This window comes from Falco punctatus (assembly GCF_963210335.1).
Source record: "Falco punctatus genome assembly, chromosome: Z".
Lineage (NCBI taxonomy): Eukaryota > Metazoa > Chordata > Aves > Falconiformes > Falconidae > Falco > Falco punctatus.
In genome coordinates this window covers 1,130,335-1,145,769 of record NC_137586.1, presented here as the reverse complement: position 1 = coordinate 1,145,769, position 15,435 = coordinate 1,130,335, and the positions used below count along the sequence as shown (strand labels likewise).

Below are 15,435 nucleotides of genomic sequence, written 5' to 3'. Positions count from 1 at the left end.
ACAGAGGGGAAGAAAAATGAAGAAACTCTGTCCTTTCCTGGAGTAATCCAAGGTTATTTAAGAGTTAGAAATTGTATTTTAAAGCCACACAATTATTTCATGGCTCAATTTAGGAAAATGGCATTTTAAACTGGGTTTGTACTATTTCACTATAGGTAAAATATTTCTAGTTGGGACCTGTTACACTCAACAATCTATATCAAACATTATAAAAATAACAGTGTATGTGTGTATATACATAGATTTCAAAGTATTAAATATGGGTGTTGGTGTATGTTTGTGCGCCTGAGGAGAGAGCAAAGGAGGATGCATGTGAATGTGGGAGATGCTGCTGGTCCTTCTCCAGCCCTGCTGGGACCCTCCACCGAGTGATGGGACTCGGTTTTCCTCCTACTGCAATAGCAGCCAGTGAGATTTCCACTGCCCAGCCCCTGGACCCCAGCCCTGCGGATTCACCAGCACGTCCCCAAGCCTGCCAGGACAGGGCAGCCTGGCTGTGGAGGAGGAAGAGTCTCCCTGGCATTTTCTCAGGCTGATGCCCATAAACCTCCCTGGGATGAAGCAGAAGGTTCGAGCCTGTGTCAAGGAGGTGGAGAGGCTCCCAGTCATTAGCCATGTGGGAAGGCAGCTTTCCAATGAGCCAGTTCATTAGTTGTAGCAGCATCTATTTACCTGGTATTGCCAAAGAACATCTTTACAGTCTTTAGGAGATGTCCTTTTACTTGCTGGTGTTCATGTGCTCTCTACTGCCATAGCTCCTGGAGCGTTTATTGCTCTCCTCTTTTTACTTAAAGCAGATTCATTATGTTGTTTATTGATGCGTTTTTTTCTTTTCTGATTGTTTTTGGCAGTCATAAATCCTCTGTATAATCCATGTTCACTTTGGCTCATGGAGCAATGAAGAAATTCTTCTCTTTCCTGCCTCCTGGAATCTTCAGTGCAGGCAGGACTGCGGTGCGGGTAAGATGGGAGTTAGCTTGTGTTCTTCTGCTGGAGTGCCATGATGCGTTTTATTACTTACGTGAGTGCCCCAACTTTTTCAGCCCTGTTGTGCTTGACAGTGTTTGTACACAGAATGGACTGACAGTCCCTAGCCCAGGGCTTATGCTAGGAACACAGGAAGAGCCACTGTGACATTTGTTACTGGAGGACTGTTGTTTAGCAAGTGGAAGTTAGGAGCTATATTCCACACCTCTTTAAATGGTAAGAGAAAGATAAGACAACAAAATAAAATGTAGAGACTTGTTTTATACTACGTACCAAGAACAGGTTAGATCCTGGTGTGGCACAGCTCTGTCAGCTCCAAAGGAGCTGATTTACTGCGGCACAGAAGATTGCCCAGGTTGTATGGCTGGAGGAAGTGTTCAACAGTGGTTAGAGCAGAGCACCAGAAATAAATCTCCCTGTGCTTTTTCACTCCCAGCCACGACGGAATTGCTGCGTGATTTGTGCAAGACCCTTACCCTGCAGCTACTTCACCACAAGTCTGACCCTCCCCTCATTGCAGCATGGTGCTTATGATTATTTACACCCATGAAAGGCAAGGCCAAACCTGATTTGTGCCCATTTTGCACACATCAACAAAAGGATATAATGGCATTTAAATATTACTACTTAAATCCAACTCCTTGGTATAGAGCTGAGCATTCTGGGGATGGAGAGGATTGCATCTGCTGCACCTCAGGATGCCGTAGGAATCCCCAGCACGTCTGCTTTGGGATGTGGCAAAAGAATTCGTGCAGGGGCTTAAACGTAGAAAAGCACCATCAATTGGGTATTCATAAATAAGTAAAATACAATCTTAAGGCTGAGCTGGAGGAAAGCAGAATTTTTAATTGCTGCAGATTGCGATCTGATTATTTTAACTGTATAAAAGGCACAAGTAATCATTCATAAATTATCTGAGCAAATTGTTAAGGCCCTTGGTTTTGTTACTGAAGTTGGCAGCAAAACCCCCTCGATTTCATTGGGGAAATAATCAGGTTTCCATTGATGACTTCCTTTCTCTGACAATCAGTATTACCTGCTCCTTGTTTAGGCTGTAACTAACTGAGAAATGTACTTTAAAATATTATTTAAATAAACAGTTTAGCATTCATTTATCTTTTTTATTGTTTTGTAGGTTATTGGGCCTTTTTGAGGATTTATATGCAAAATAAAATTCAGTTACATTCCCTTCTTAGTAACTGATATTTTGCATTAATGTGACATGTAAAAACCTGTCATAATAAAAGTAAAATTCAAATGTAGAGAGGAAAAGTATTGTAAAAATGCCAAACCTGTCCTGCGATATATATTTTCTTTATTTTGGTAGACAAGTTTGTTTGGGAGGCAACCTTATCCTGAATGTGTCTATTCCCAAGAAACATAAAGAACCTTTTTCTTTATAATAAGGAATAGTGTCCTTATGATGTAGATATCAACATCCTTCAGCAATGCTGTCCCGAGAGCCCGGTGCCACCCGGTGGGCTGTGGCTCTCCTTTTCACAGGACAGAGTCAGGACCCGAGCCAGACCCAGAGCCGAGCAATTCCAGCGAGGGAGCCAGCGTGGGCTGAGCCGCTGGCTGGGACACCTCTCCCAGGCAGGAGAGCCACCTTAACTGCTGTCTGCTGCCACGCTGGGAGAGCCAGCTTGGACAAACCCTGGGTCAAACATAGACTGGCATCTTCCTTCTCCCATGCAAACTTCAGAAGAGCTTTCCTTGCTGCCTCTCCGTGGCTCTCTCAGATGGATTTCAGTGATAACTTTTTCATTCTGCAGGCAACACACTGACACAGAGCAGGTTTCATTGCCAGAGGAAATGCTGAGCAGGGAGACAAGCTGACACCCACAGGCCACTGCTGAAAGAAGTTGGCATCTGGGTCTTGCAGCTGCCAAACCTTCTCTACAAGTGGCCGCAGCAATCAGCTCCAGTGATGTAGCAAACTGAGGAGGAGGAGGAGGTGAAGGGCATGTGGTGCACAATCAATGCTGCAATCAAAGGGAAGAGTCCATGCCAGCTGGTAACTACGCTTCCATCCCCGTGCCAAAAGCACATAATAATATTTAAAGAAAACATCAACAAAAGGCCGGCAGCTTGCGTGGCCCATCACAGTGAGAGCAAAGGGTGAGGAGGTGGGCCATGTGTGCGAGGCTGTGCTGCTGTGCCAAGGGGGCTCCTGGGCCCCTTTACGCCCCATGCCAGCTCTTTTCAGGCTTCGGCACTGCTCAGAGAACTGCTGCTACTTTTAAAAGTACAGGTTGTGCCAGGAAAAAAGTCAGGATCTATATGACTGCATGGCTGAGAGTTTGGATATTGCAGCAGTGGTTGTGGTAGTGGAGACGGTTAGTAACATAAGGCTGGCTATATAGTACAGATGTCAAGAGACACTGGCTGCTTTTAATAGGCAGGCCAATGCATAACAAACATTTGAATGTGTCAAAATGGGGAAAAAATTCCTATCATCCACCATATGAATTGTTTTACTGTGTTGACCATTCTCTGTAGCTCTTTTGAAAATGTATTTTTTGATGAGGAAATGCAGAAATGAAATGGATAGAAGAAAAAGGCACGTGCTCTCTAACGATCACATTGCAGAGAACAGCCACCTACCACCATGATCAGGAATTACCTTCACAGACACTCACCTTGCCAAACTTTGTGTCTGTGCTGGCCAAATAATAAAAAGTAGTCTGAAAGAACCTGGAGAGGTCATCAAATAAACCCTCATCCCCAGCTCAGCATTGATTCACGTCTAAGTTGTACTGTAAAGCAACTGGGGATGGTGCAGGTGTTTCATGTATTATTGAAAAGGATCTGGAGCAGTTGTAACCATTGTAAAAATAATAAATAATAACGATTTTGAAGAGGCATGTTCTCAGATGATAGCTTCAGAAGGGCTGCATCACAGGGTGCAGTGAAATGATGGTGCAAAGACGCATTTGGGCACTCATCCTGGAATATGAGCGATTGATGTGCTGTTTTGTTGTGTGTAAGGGTGTAGCATGTAAAGTTTTACTGTCTTCATGGCAGTTCCATCCGAGTTAGGCTGTGCTAAACAAACAGTGTGACCCATGAGGGTAAGGAATTTGGTACCTGTATTAGTATTTAATGACAAAGATTTACTTAAAGTAAGCTTTTGATTCTATCGATGAATATATAGTAAACACTCTAAGCAGTGCCCATTACATTTTTACATCTCAAAGAGGGGTTAGTGGTGTATGCTTGATTTTTGCAGCTGTACCCGGAACATTCACAGCGCTGCAGAGAGCTACGCTACGAAAGCCAGATTTTCTTATTGGCTTGCTCCTTGTTTCTGCAGCCTGCTAACATTGCTTGCTGCAACCTGGGGCACTCCTGCTTTCTTCCCGGGTAAGGCTGCTGACTCGGACACGTCTCTGGGCTGGTACGCAGGCAAGGGGGAGGGGTTCCCACTGCTCGCACACGTGTGTGCACAAGCCAGGGCAACAGCCTTGCAGCTGCTGGTCCTAGGGGAGCAGTTCATTTGAAGGACCATTGCAGGGTTCTTGGAGCTTAGCAATAGGGGTGAATTAAAATTTGACTTGTCCTACGGATTGCTTTGATATTGCTTTTATATTACTGCATAGAGTACACCAAAACCATGTATTACAGCTCCAGAGTCATGAATTTATTATTTATGTGCTTGGATGGTGCCAAATGCAAAGTTGTCCAGCTGATTGTGCAAAAGGAGGCCTTTTTGCACAACCCAAATACAAATAGTGTTCTTCCTATCTGTATGAAATGAGGGGAAGGACCACCATTTCATGGAGGGCTTCATTATGGAGAGCAGATTCAATCATTTCCTGTTTTAAAATTCTTTGAGTATTTCTAATATTTATTTAGAGGAAACTCCAGGATTCAGCCTGATTTTCTGATTTTGCACTCAAATCTTTTTCTTCTTTTTTTGGTTCTTCTACTTCTTCCTCTTTTTTTTTTTTTTTTTTTTTTTTTTAAGATAGTGAGCAGTAATTTCTTAGGGTAGTCACATGAAATTATACATATTACTGCTTTTATTAATACAGTTCTGCATCACATTCCCTTTTCTTGCCTCCTCTTCCCAAACGCATACTCAAGATGATAGATATGTTCTTAACCATTTAAAATAGATCAATAAAATTCCAATTTTTTTCCCTGGTAGGAATAGGATCATCTGTAATAGCCAAGGCTCATATGATTGCTGCCATTTCAGAGGCTGCCTTTTGAGGCAACTGTCCTGAAGATCTGTTGAACTCCACAGGAATGGCTGCTCCAAAGTCTGACCCTCTCTGTTTTAAGCCAAAGAGGAGATGCTTGGTCTGGTGGTTGCCTTCATCTGCAAAACATCTCCAGACTACTAAGCCTCTTCTGTATTGCCACATTGCTTAGTGTTTTTCTGGAGGACTTGTTACTGCACTTCTTGCCGCAGCTGACTACAACACAGCCTTATAACACTGCATTTTGAAGCCCAGCCATCTAGCAGCCCGTGTCTGCTGCACAGAAGATCAAGAACTCATGTCTCTTCAGAAGCCTGATTTTTGTGTCCAAGTCTCCTTTTTCTTTTCATGTGGGCTGCAAGTCGCTTGTACTGCACATAATAGCAGAATTGTCCTATGCATTTGTAAGCAATTATGTCCTACGTGCTAAGGCTATCAAGGAGGAAAAGCTGTTTTCCCCTTAGCTGACATCTCTCAGGTCTCTCATCCTCTTGCACAAATACTGGGTTTGGTAGCATATGGAGCATGGACCCTTCCTTGTTCCTGATCGAGTCTCTTTTTTGTTTTTCCAGCCTGAGTGCTCAGAGTGTCTGCCCCAACTCATGCTCTTCTGGGCACTTCAGCTCCTTGAGGCAAGGATTTGCTCTTCGCCATCACCTCTTGCCTTTTCTGCAGTTTTTCCTATGTCAGGACACTATGACTTCAAAACCTGTCCTTGTCCTTTGCTTTGTGCTTCTCACTGGCTATTTGCTAATATCTAGGATTCTTATGTCTCTTTTTTCTCATATATCTTGATTAACTCAACTCAATCCTCAGCTGTCTTTGGCCTCTCTGTAGCTCCAAGCAGGACCCTACACACCCTTGAGCTGCATTCCTTTCATGCTTTTTACCTCCTGCTTGTCTAGAGCCTTGTTGCTGGACCAGACTGGATTTCACAGCTAATTCTTCTCCCAAAGCTGTTTGACACTGAAGATGACAGATCTGTGGAATTAAAAGGTGTTTTCTTTGGGGAAAGTCCTTCAAAGAGATATTGCACATACCTGCCATTTGTTTATCAGTACTAAATCTATCATGTTCCTCCCAATGCTCTTGGAGTTTCTTGGACTTGTTTCCTCCTGCATCTACTGTTGTGTACTTCAGTAGGCTGTGAAATTTTGCAAAATGTAGGTGCCATTTACTTCGTTTGCTCCCGGCTCTGAATTCACCCATAGTCCTTTCCAGTACAATTTCTGCCGTTCCCAGCTTGGCCATCCCCTTTGCGCATTGCTATGAAGCATCCTCCTGGAGACGGCTGTGCTGACGTTCCTGCTGAGGGTCATCAAATCATTCGCTTTCCTCCCCCTCAGCATCCATTGTGGGACCACTGGCCCCTGGGGATGTTAAACTGATGACCTCTGGAGGGGACTTGGCTCCTTCTAAAGCCCAGCTCTATCCCTACCTCTTTTGGGGACTTCTCCAGAAGGTACCTGTTTGAGGGTCTTCTCGGACAGGGGCTTCGGAAAATCCTTGTGTGCTAACAACTTCCACATTCACTGATCTCAGACAGTTTTCTACTGGTAGACAGAAGGTAAAAATGTTTGTAGTCATCACTACTAGAAGAAATGATGCAGTTCACGTATCAGTAAGCTTCACGTATCAGTAAACCCTGGCAGCCCTTCAATTCTGGGTAACCATCAGTACCACATTATTAGCTCTACCTGTCCTTTTTGACATTTTCTGTGTATTTCTTGCCTAATTTTCAGTAGTGCAGAACTACAATTTTTGGAAGCCTGATTTTAGGCAGCATAACCCTTAGCTGTTTACCACTGTCAATTGTTACAGTGCTTCACAAGAAAGTTTAGACTAGCAGGCTTACTATAAAAATGAGTGTAAAAATAAAGGAAGTCTCCAATATCTTAGTAACTGATGAGTACCAATTGATGAACAAACTCAAAAATTATCCTTATCACAACAAAGTGGAAAAAAAATAAGTTGTCTGAGAAAATGATTTTTAGCAATGCTTGGGATCTGGACCAAAACTGAACTCTGTAGCTTGTACTGATCTTGTTTATACGTGACTGAAACTGTCTCTAACACTGTAAATAATGAGAATAAGTTTAGCAGAGCTGCATATTTTGCATACACATTTTGGGTTTGACTTTGGGTTTTCAGTCGACACTTAGCATTTTGGTTTCAGAAACTGTTAATATATATGCTGTTATCAAATGATTTCTTCTGAATAAGTAACTCTAGCTGCTTCAGCTGATGCTTTGGAAGTTGTTGCCTCATTGCTGCTCTGTTAAGATGTTTCCAGCTTTGACAAACTGCCCAAACTAGCTGTGGATTTTATGCGCTACCCCTTTTATATTTTCAATGTCACTTTTAACAGGCAAGCGGCCCATGACAAACAACTGCAAATGGTGTGCCAGCTGTAATGCAGATACTCTATATGCATATAACCCTTATCTTTTATAGCATAAACTATGTTTGCACCATTGCCTGAGATGGGAACACAAAGCCAGAGCTAAAAGAGAGCTAACCCACCTGTCAAAGTGTTTCTGTCACTCTTCCAGGGAGTTTACGACAGCCTGGCCATTTTCGGAGCCGTGGTGCAGATGGCTGTAGTCCCTGCAAGTGCTTGTTTCGGAGGGGCAGGAGCAGCATCTATCTTCGCAATCACTTGCTCTTATGTCATATGAAGCCCCAAATGCAGCAGCAGCAGCATTGTCTGGAAGAAAACGGCATCAGAAGTAACTGAAAGGATTCTTTCTGGAGGGACTGCTTCCCTGTCCTGTCTGCCCAATATGAACCACAGTAAATTTCCCCATTCTCGGAGTTCTATATTGTAGGTGAGAAACCATCCCTTTTCCCCAAGAAACTTATGCTGAGCAACTAGTTTGACTTTTATTTTATTTTATTTTATTATTTTGCAGACTAGTGAACTGCCTTGTTGTGTCCTGGGTGGAGTCCTTCAGCATAGCACCGTGTATTAATCTAACTGTGCACCTATGGGTTGTCTTGCCATGCCAAGACATATTCTTTTTGGTACAGTGCTGTGTACTGGGGAAACACATCCCACAACTTGTAATGCTATGTATTTTGTCAAGAGAAGTGTAGTGTGTCTTGTGGAAGGGAATGTGTGGTTTCAAGAAAGGCTGAAATGTACAATATCATTAGCATAAGGATGCAGCCACAGATCTCTGTAAACACTTTCATTTTGGTACCCGACTAGCAATTCACTGAATTTTGTCCTGCTAAAAATTATTTAAGTCCCCCTCCCTTCCTCCTCGGTTGCTAATACACTACTTCTTCATGCCAAGTACCTCTTTGGTCCAATCCCATTTATTTATAATTAATGGTGAGTAAGGTCTGTTTCCTTGAATATGGTAGAGGGGTTTCCCCCATCTGATCTGTATTTCGTGATGTGTTTTGCAGCCTGCTCTGGGGTCCCCAGCCCTTGGGCAGGCAGTGCTTTGGGAGGCAGGTTAATGTGGGCAGACCTTTGCCCTGGCCTGGCACAGCTGCTCCTGCGTTTCTGCGGTACGTTAAATATCTTGTCATTGCCCAAAGTCCAACCTAACAAGGAAATGCCAGTTTCTTATCTTTGCCAAGGGCACACACCAACGAGACAAGCTGAGAGAGATGGCCAAGAGGATCTTACTCAGCTGCTGCTGCCTGTGCCTTGGTGCAGCCTGAGACCCGGACATCTCTAGCTGCCAAAGGACCACCACTGCCTCCTCTTCCTACCCACACCCCCTCTACAGCAATGGGTTTGGCCACACTCCACCACCCGAAAGACTATGCCACGCAAAGTTAAGCTGAAATTCATGTCCATGAGTGATGGCTGCGAGCCTGCATGGTGTTTTCAATGGGAGAAGGTTGGTGTGCTCTGCTGCAAAACCTCTTCCAGAGCGCTGCCGAGCCATCCCTGCCGGCTGGCGCGGGATCCAGGGCAGGCAGGGAGTGGGCTCCTGTGGGCAGCCACCTGGTAGTCCTGCCATAAAGAGCAAAGGCAAAGTTGGGGAGCTGAGGAGCCTCTTATCATCACAAGCAATGCCCTGTGCCACACACTGCTCTTACTGCAAAGGCAAGTAATGTTCAGTGCGGCAGAGAGCAAGCCTGAGACTGTATCATAAACTACAAGGATGCAGAGTGAGATGGAGCCCCAAGCAGCCCATATCGGCTCTTGAATATTTCATGGGGCGCACAAGCCATTTGGAGTAGAGCGATCCACAATACCCCATTTTCCGCAGCTCCTTTCCAAAGCCTGCTCTCCTCTCTCACCAATGCTGCTTTTCATTTGTAGGGAATGATTACCCTTCCTTTTTGTTAATAACAGAGCTGAAATGCCCAGACCAGTGCTTGGGTTTATAAGCATCCTCGGCAACATCGTTGGTGGTGTCAGCTCAGAGTACGCTAATTAATCTATGGTCCCTCTTCTGGCTGTTTCTGCAGTAACAGAGCAAAAATAATTTTAGCTTATGTATCAAGACTGCCTGTTGTTTATTTTTTATTGGCTTTCTCTGTATGGCACAATTAAAAAAAAAATAAAAAAAGCTTTGCTTTCAGGGTAGGGGCCAGACTCCGGTGTGGTGTAAGGCAGCACCACTCTGGCCGCGGGTCATCTGCGGAGCCAGTCCAGGATGGCACCTCGGCTCCCCAGAGCACCCTGGGTGGCCCTGGGGTCAGGATGCTGAGGATGTGATGGGGTTGGAGATGGGGGTGCGGAGTTTTGGGACACTACCCAGGAGACTCCCAGTGTCAGTGGGGACACCAGGGCCATCCCACCAGCCTGGCACCCATGGCAGCACGAGGGTCTCCCCGAGGGCTCCTGGAGAGGCTGCACCGCAGGGCCGGTGCGGGCTGTGTTTGCATCCCAGGCTCCTCTCCAGCACCTGCAGTTTCCTACTTTATTTTGCCTTCTGGCTTCAAAGTTTTTCCAGGCTCGGCGAGCTTTTCAAATCAATGGCTGCTTCCTTCCCCTGTTCCCATTTTTCACTGGAGAAAGAAGATGGTTCCTGAGCACCTGTACCCACAGGAAAGCCTCGCTTGTGCTGGCATTACCAAGATCCAGTTTGAACTGCTGGGATCTGCAAACTAGATAATCCCTGAGGTTCCCACCGAGCTATCTACCAGCCTGTGACTTAGTAGTAGTAATCTTTACTAATATTTGCAATAGAAACAGCATTTCGCTGAGATTAGCAGACTTCACAGTGGCTTATTTGCAGCTTTTGAATTTGTAAATGAAGGAAAGGTTTGGGAAAAGGGGACTGGGGATGATATACAGGGAAATCTAGTTATGAGAATTTATCCTCTTCATTAAAAGCTACTAAGATCTTCATCTCCGGTATTTAATGTACCAAATTCAATATTCTGAACATAGTTTGCATATAAAAATAGCAATATCATATTTTTAAAAATGGAAGGGGGGAGGGAAAGTTTTAACTAAGCCACACGCTTTAATAGCTTTTTCTTTTTTCCCATAAATCCAAGCTCTGGGAAATGTTTGTCAGCCAAGAATAAACTCTTTTTTTTCTCCCATTTTTCCTCCCATTTTTCTCCCCATGAAAGTTGTGTTTTCCATCTACACAAAGCAGGATATCCTGAGAAGTAAAAAGTATTAATCTTTAGGAAAAAGAAAAGATCCGTTGGCCTTAGTAGAGAGAGAGCCTTGAAAACCCTAGGTTTATAAATGAGGAAAATGCATGAATCATAAAAAAACCACCACCTAAAATCTAATTAATTTAAGTGAGTCGATAAGTTTATGTTTCTGGATGCTGGTAACAAAGGAGGAAGAGGGCAAAAAAAGAGGGATGTGAGACATTCCATTTACCTCCTTCTCATTCAACTACTTTAAAAAATCTGGAAAAATTGTCTATACAATGCACACTAAATAGAAATATGTCCTTTATTTATTGTGAGTTTTCTCTAAACTACTTCAACTCCTCATCTCATTATGTGCATCCACAGACTTGCCTGTCAGAAAATTTCAGGAATCACTCTGGTTCTGGAAGGCAGCTGCTGGCCGCCGACAGCCTCCGGCAGCACCGGCTCCAGCTTCCCGGGGGGAAACCTCCCAGCCTGGGTACGGGCCTGGGAACAGAGTGAAATGCCAGCATAGGTGGTGGCAGGGTGGGGGACATGGGGCAGGAGAAGGCGAGCTGTGCCATGCTGTGCTGTGCCAAGGCTGAGCCACAGCTGTGGCAAAACATGTCCATGCCATGCCAAGCTGCGGCCGTGCTGTGCCATGGCCATGCTGCAACCTTTCTGTGGCCATGCTGTGACCATGCCATTGCTGTGCCATGCCATGGCCATGTTACCAGCCACATCACACCAATGTCATACTGGGGCCGTGCCATGGCACACCTGTGCTATGGCAGTGCCATGCTGTGGCCATGACCAGGTGGTGCCTATGCTGTGGCCATGCTGTGCCATGGGCATGCTGTGGCAGTGCCATGCTGTACCGTGGCCATGGCCGTGCTGTAGCCATGCTGTGGTGCTGCTATTTCCATGCAGTGCCATGGCCACACTGTGCCCATGACATGCCGTGCCTGTGCGCACTTGTGAGGTCCATACACAGCAGGGGTGTCACTGCCAGTGCCCCAGGTACCCCCGTGCCACGTTCTCTTGCTGTCCCACATTTCTTCCTGAGATGGTTTCCCCTGCTGGGAAACAGCGATACCCACTGAGATGCTCTTCTGCCCAGCCAGGCAGACCTGAACAGTCAGGCAGCTGCCAGCCTCTCCATCTTAAACGTCTCCTAAAGTGGCGCCGAGCTGAACTGTGATTTACCCCAATGTAAATCCCAAGTGAGTGCACTGAAGTCACAATTTCCCCCAGCTATACAGGGCTGTTGAAAGCAGAGCATGGCCTGGCAAGTTTAAAGATACTCACTTTTCATTTATATATTTGCATTTAGCTCTTGAGCGCTGCAGAATGACTTACCGGCACGTAGTGAAGAGACTAATCCTGCGCGAGATCCCTGCTATCACCTAAACATGAGATTTTCAAACCGCTCTGAAGTAAGTCATTTTCATATCATCAAATTACAGGAAATTTCTCATGAAACTCCTGGGCTAAATTCCGGGCTGAGGCCGGGACGCAGCAGCAGGGAGCTGAGCCGGAGGAGTCACTGCCATGGCGGGGAGCCCAGCAGGGGCGCAGGGGGGACGGGGAGGCTGCCCAGCACGCAGCGGCTGCCGCGCTCTCGCTGCCATTGCCACGGGTACCTCCGTGCCGCAACCAGCCCTAACACCTGGTTCAGGCTGCAGTGACAGCTCAGCGCCTCGACAGCGGTAACAATTTAGAAGCAGGATGCTAAACAAGATATATACACGATGTCAAATATTGGCTGCACACATCTAAGCCAATCACTTCTAAATAAATTAACCATGGCATTGCCTAATATGATCCACCTGCTTTCTTCCTCGTGTTGTTCCAGACCCTACCTGAACCCCCCTTTGATTAAATGTCAAAAGCTTGCCTTGTGCCTGCAGATTTCACTGAAGGCGGATAACAGAAAGGTTCCTCCTGTGACTCCATAAAACTGAAATAAATTCCACTGGCATCTTGTAAATTTTTATTTTCTACAATGACTGCAGGCCCCATCTGCGACCCAGCTGTTATTAGAAGGGAAAGCGTTGGCCCTTCTGCATTACAAAACAGCATAGAACAGTAATTGCCAGTGGAAGAGATTAAGTGTAGACACTAAAAATGTTTACTCGCAATGAATATGCATAACGATGGGTAGGAAACAGCACTGGAAGATTAAAAAGAGAGAAGGGTTTGTTTACAAGGCTGGGAAAAAAAAAAGAGGGGAATGTCAGTTGGCCCCAAGCCTGAAATAGGAACGAAAAACCTTTGGGCAAGGCATTAGGGAGAAAAACAGATGGTTTGTGAACCTTTTATTAGATAGAAAAATCATTAATCAAGCCCAGGCTGGAAATGGCAGGGTTTTTGGTAGTTCATATTTTAGTTTATTTTTTCTTAAAGTGACAGTGTGCTGTTTTGTTGACAGTCAGCGGTATGGAGCCCCTTTCCATAGGAAAGGCAGCCGCTTTAGCGTGCAGCATCAGGAGCACGTCTAACTTTAGGTCTGTGCTAGCACCAAGCTGTTCTGCAGAGGAAATCCCTCAGTAGGGTTTCACATTTCAGCACCTGTTTTGCCCGTATAGTGAAGCAATTAAAAAAAGAAAAAAAAGGAAAGAAGAAGGAAGGGGTAGTGGTGGTGGTGGAAATCGCAGCCTGGTTTATTTTTTCATGGTCTCTTCGTTCCAACTGGGGTGGGGGGAGAAATGTAGGGCACGAAAACTTCTGCAGCCAGCCTCATGAATAAAGAGCTATTTAGCAGCGCTTGTCAATACATGCACCCTCCATCATGTCTCCTGTTTCCCTTTATGCTGGAAGACTAAAAATAATCACATTTGTTGCATTGGAATAATGGTGAAGCAAATGGAAGGAGGCAAAGTGATCTGGCAACCTGGTCACCTATGGCCCTGGCTGGGGGTGTCCTTGGTGTGCCAAGTGATGCCACCTTACACTGCCTGAATACGGGGCTTTGTTCGTGTGTTTCTCCCCTTTTCCATTTCCATGGGCATCAGCCTCAGAGCAGGGCATTTCTTTTGCATTAATAGCTCAAGGCACACCAGCCTGCCTTTCCCCCCAGTCTCTCATTGACCTTAAGTGTTGCCTTGTGCAGTCATTGCTATTCGTGAAACAAGCAAGTCATCCCCTGCTAACAGCAGCGGATCTGCACTCCTGCCTGTGCTGGGGAGCTGGGCAAGCCCCTGCCTGCTGCCCCGTGACCCCGCTGCACTCCTGCGCAGCCCGGGGGATGGGGGTGGGCTGCATCTGGGGGGGGTGGGGGTGGGGGAGGGGTGTGTGTGTTCATGCATATCTGCATGCAGGAGTACTGCGTACATCTGCCTGAGTGTGTGTGCATGCATGTGCATGTGTGTGCACGTGTGTACGGACAGGAGAGACTCCCAAAAGCAGCTGGCACAGGGCACTGAGTGTGTCATGCCGTAGAGGGAGGCACCGCGGGCTGGGTTTCATCTCGGGGACCCCCCTGTGCCTGGAGATCCCCTCTGTGGCTGCACTGCACCACAAGGATGGGGATGCCAGGTGACAGGAGCAGGGCTTCTCTGCTGCCCCAACATTGGGGCTGAAGCCGAGGGCAGGGGGATATGGGGCAGAGGGACACATTGCTGAAGATGGATGAGGATATTAATGTTGGGACACCTAAAGTCCCAGACACCTGCCCCTGGGATGCCCCTCCTGTGCCTCATCCCCCTGAGCATCTCAGGTGCCCCCAAGCCAGTGTGTGCAGCCAGGCAGCACCCAACCCTGCACCAGAGTCACCCGTCACCTCACACCTCCTGTCTCCTTGGGGTGGGCCCACCTTCAGCATGGCTTTCTGGGGTGAATAATTCCTAAATCCATGTATTTAATATATAAATTATTAGTAATGAAAGGAGGTAAAAAAAACCCAACCAAATAAATTGGCCAGTCTCTAAATGCTGTAGATCCTTCTGTATGTTTAGCTGTACTTGATGGCCACGAAAGCCAATTTAAAAATCTACAAACCGTCCTTCAAAATCTCTTGTTTCCAACTGTGCCCTTGCCAGGAGGGGTGGCCCATCGGGGCAGACACACACGGGCACACAATGCCAAAAGCCTCCCTGAAGGCACCCCACACAAACTGGTTTGCAAATGGCAGAGTGTGAGGATGGGAAGAGCCCACAGAGGGGTGGCGGGGTCTGGCTGGCTCCCTGCATTCCTGAGCAAGCACCCCAACAGCATCCCCTCCACTGGCTGGCTGCTGGGTGGTGGCAGGAATGCAGCACGGACCACTGCAACTTCTAAACACGTCTGTCCCTTGACTCATACAGGTGTAAAGATGCTCATTTTCATCAAACTGGTTTTGAATACCTTGGAGCAGGAACAAAGTCAGACTCCTGGGTTTCAATTTCTGATGGCACTTGTCGTGTTATAAATCTGGGGCAAATCTGCAGGCTGCCATGGAGTTACCTGGCCTTTGCATTTACATAACTGAGATTGTAATTTGGTCTGGTAGCATTTAAGAAATTAAAAACCCAAGAAGCTAGAAACCTCAGCTTTACCAAAACATGGAAACAAACAAGAGTTACAAAAGATGACATTAAGAATGAAGCATAACATATTTGATGGTAAACTCAAGACCAAAAATAAAGCCAATATCCTTTTGGGAATAAAGAGGAATGGTTTCTTTTTCCAATTTCTT

The 15,435-nt window shown here is 46.0% G+C and overlaps 1 long non-coding RNA gene across 3 annotated transcripts in view; it reads left to right on the top strand.

The window, feature by feature from the left end:
- The window catches only part of LOC308056481, a 111,932-nt gene that overhangs the window by 58,748 nt on the left and 37,749 nt on the right, over positions 1-15,435 (top strand). For all 3 annotated transcript variants that reach the window (XR_013924849.1, XR_013924850.1, XR_013924851.1), the window contains exon 3: positions 1-15,435. This exon is cut by the window's left edge and continues 29,986 nt beyond it; it is cut by the window's right edge. This is a non-coding gene — a long non-coding RNA (uncharacterized lncRNA).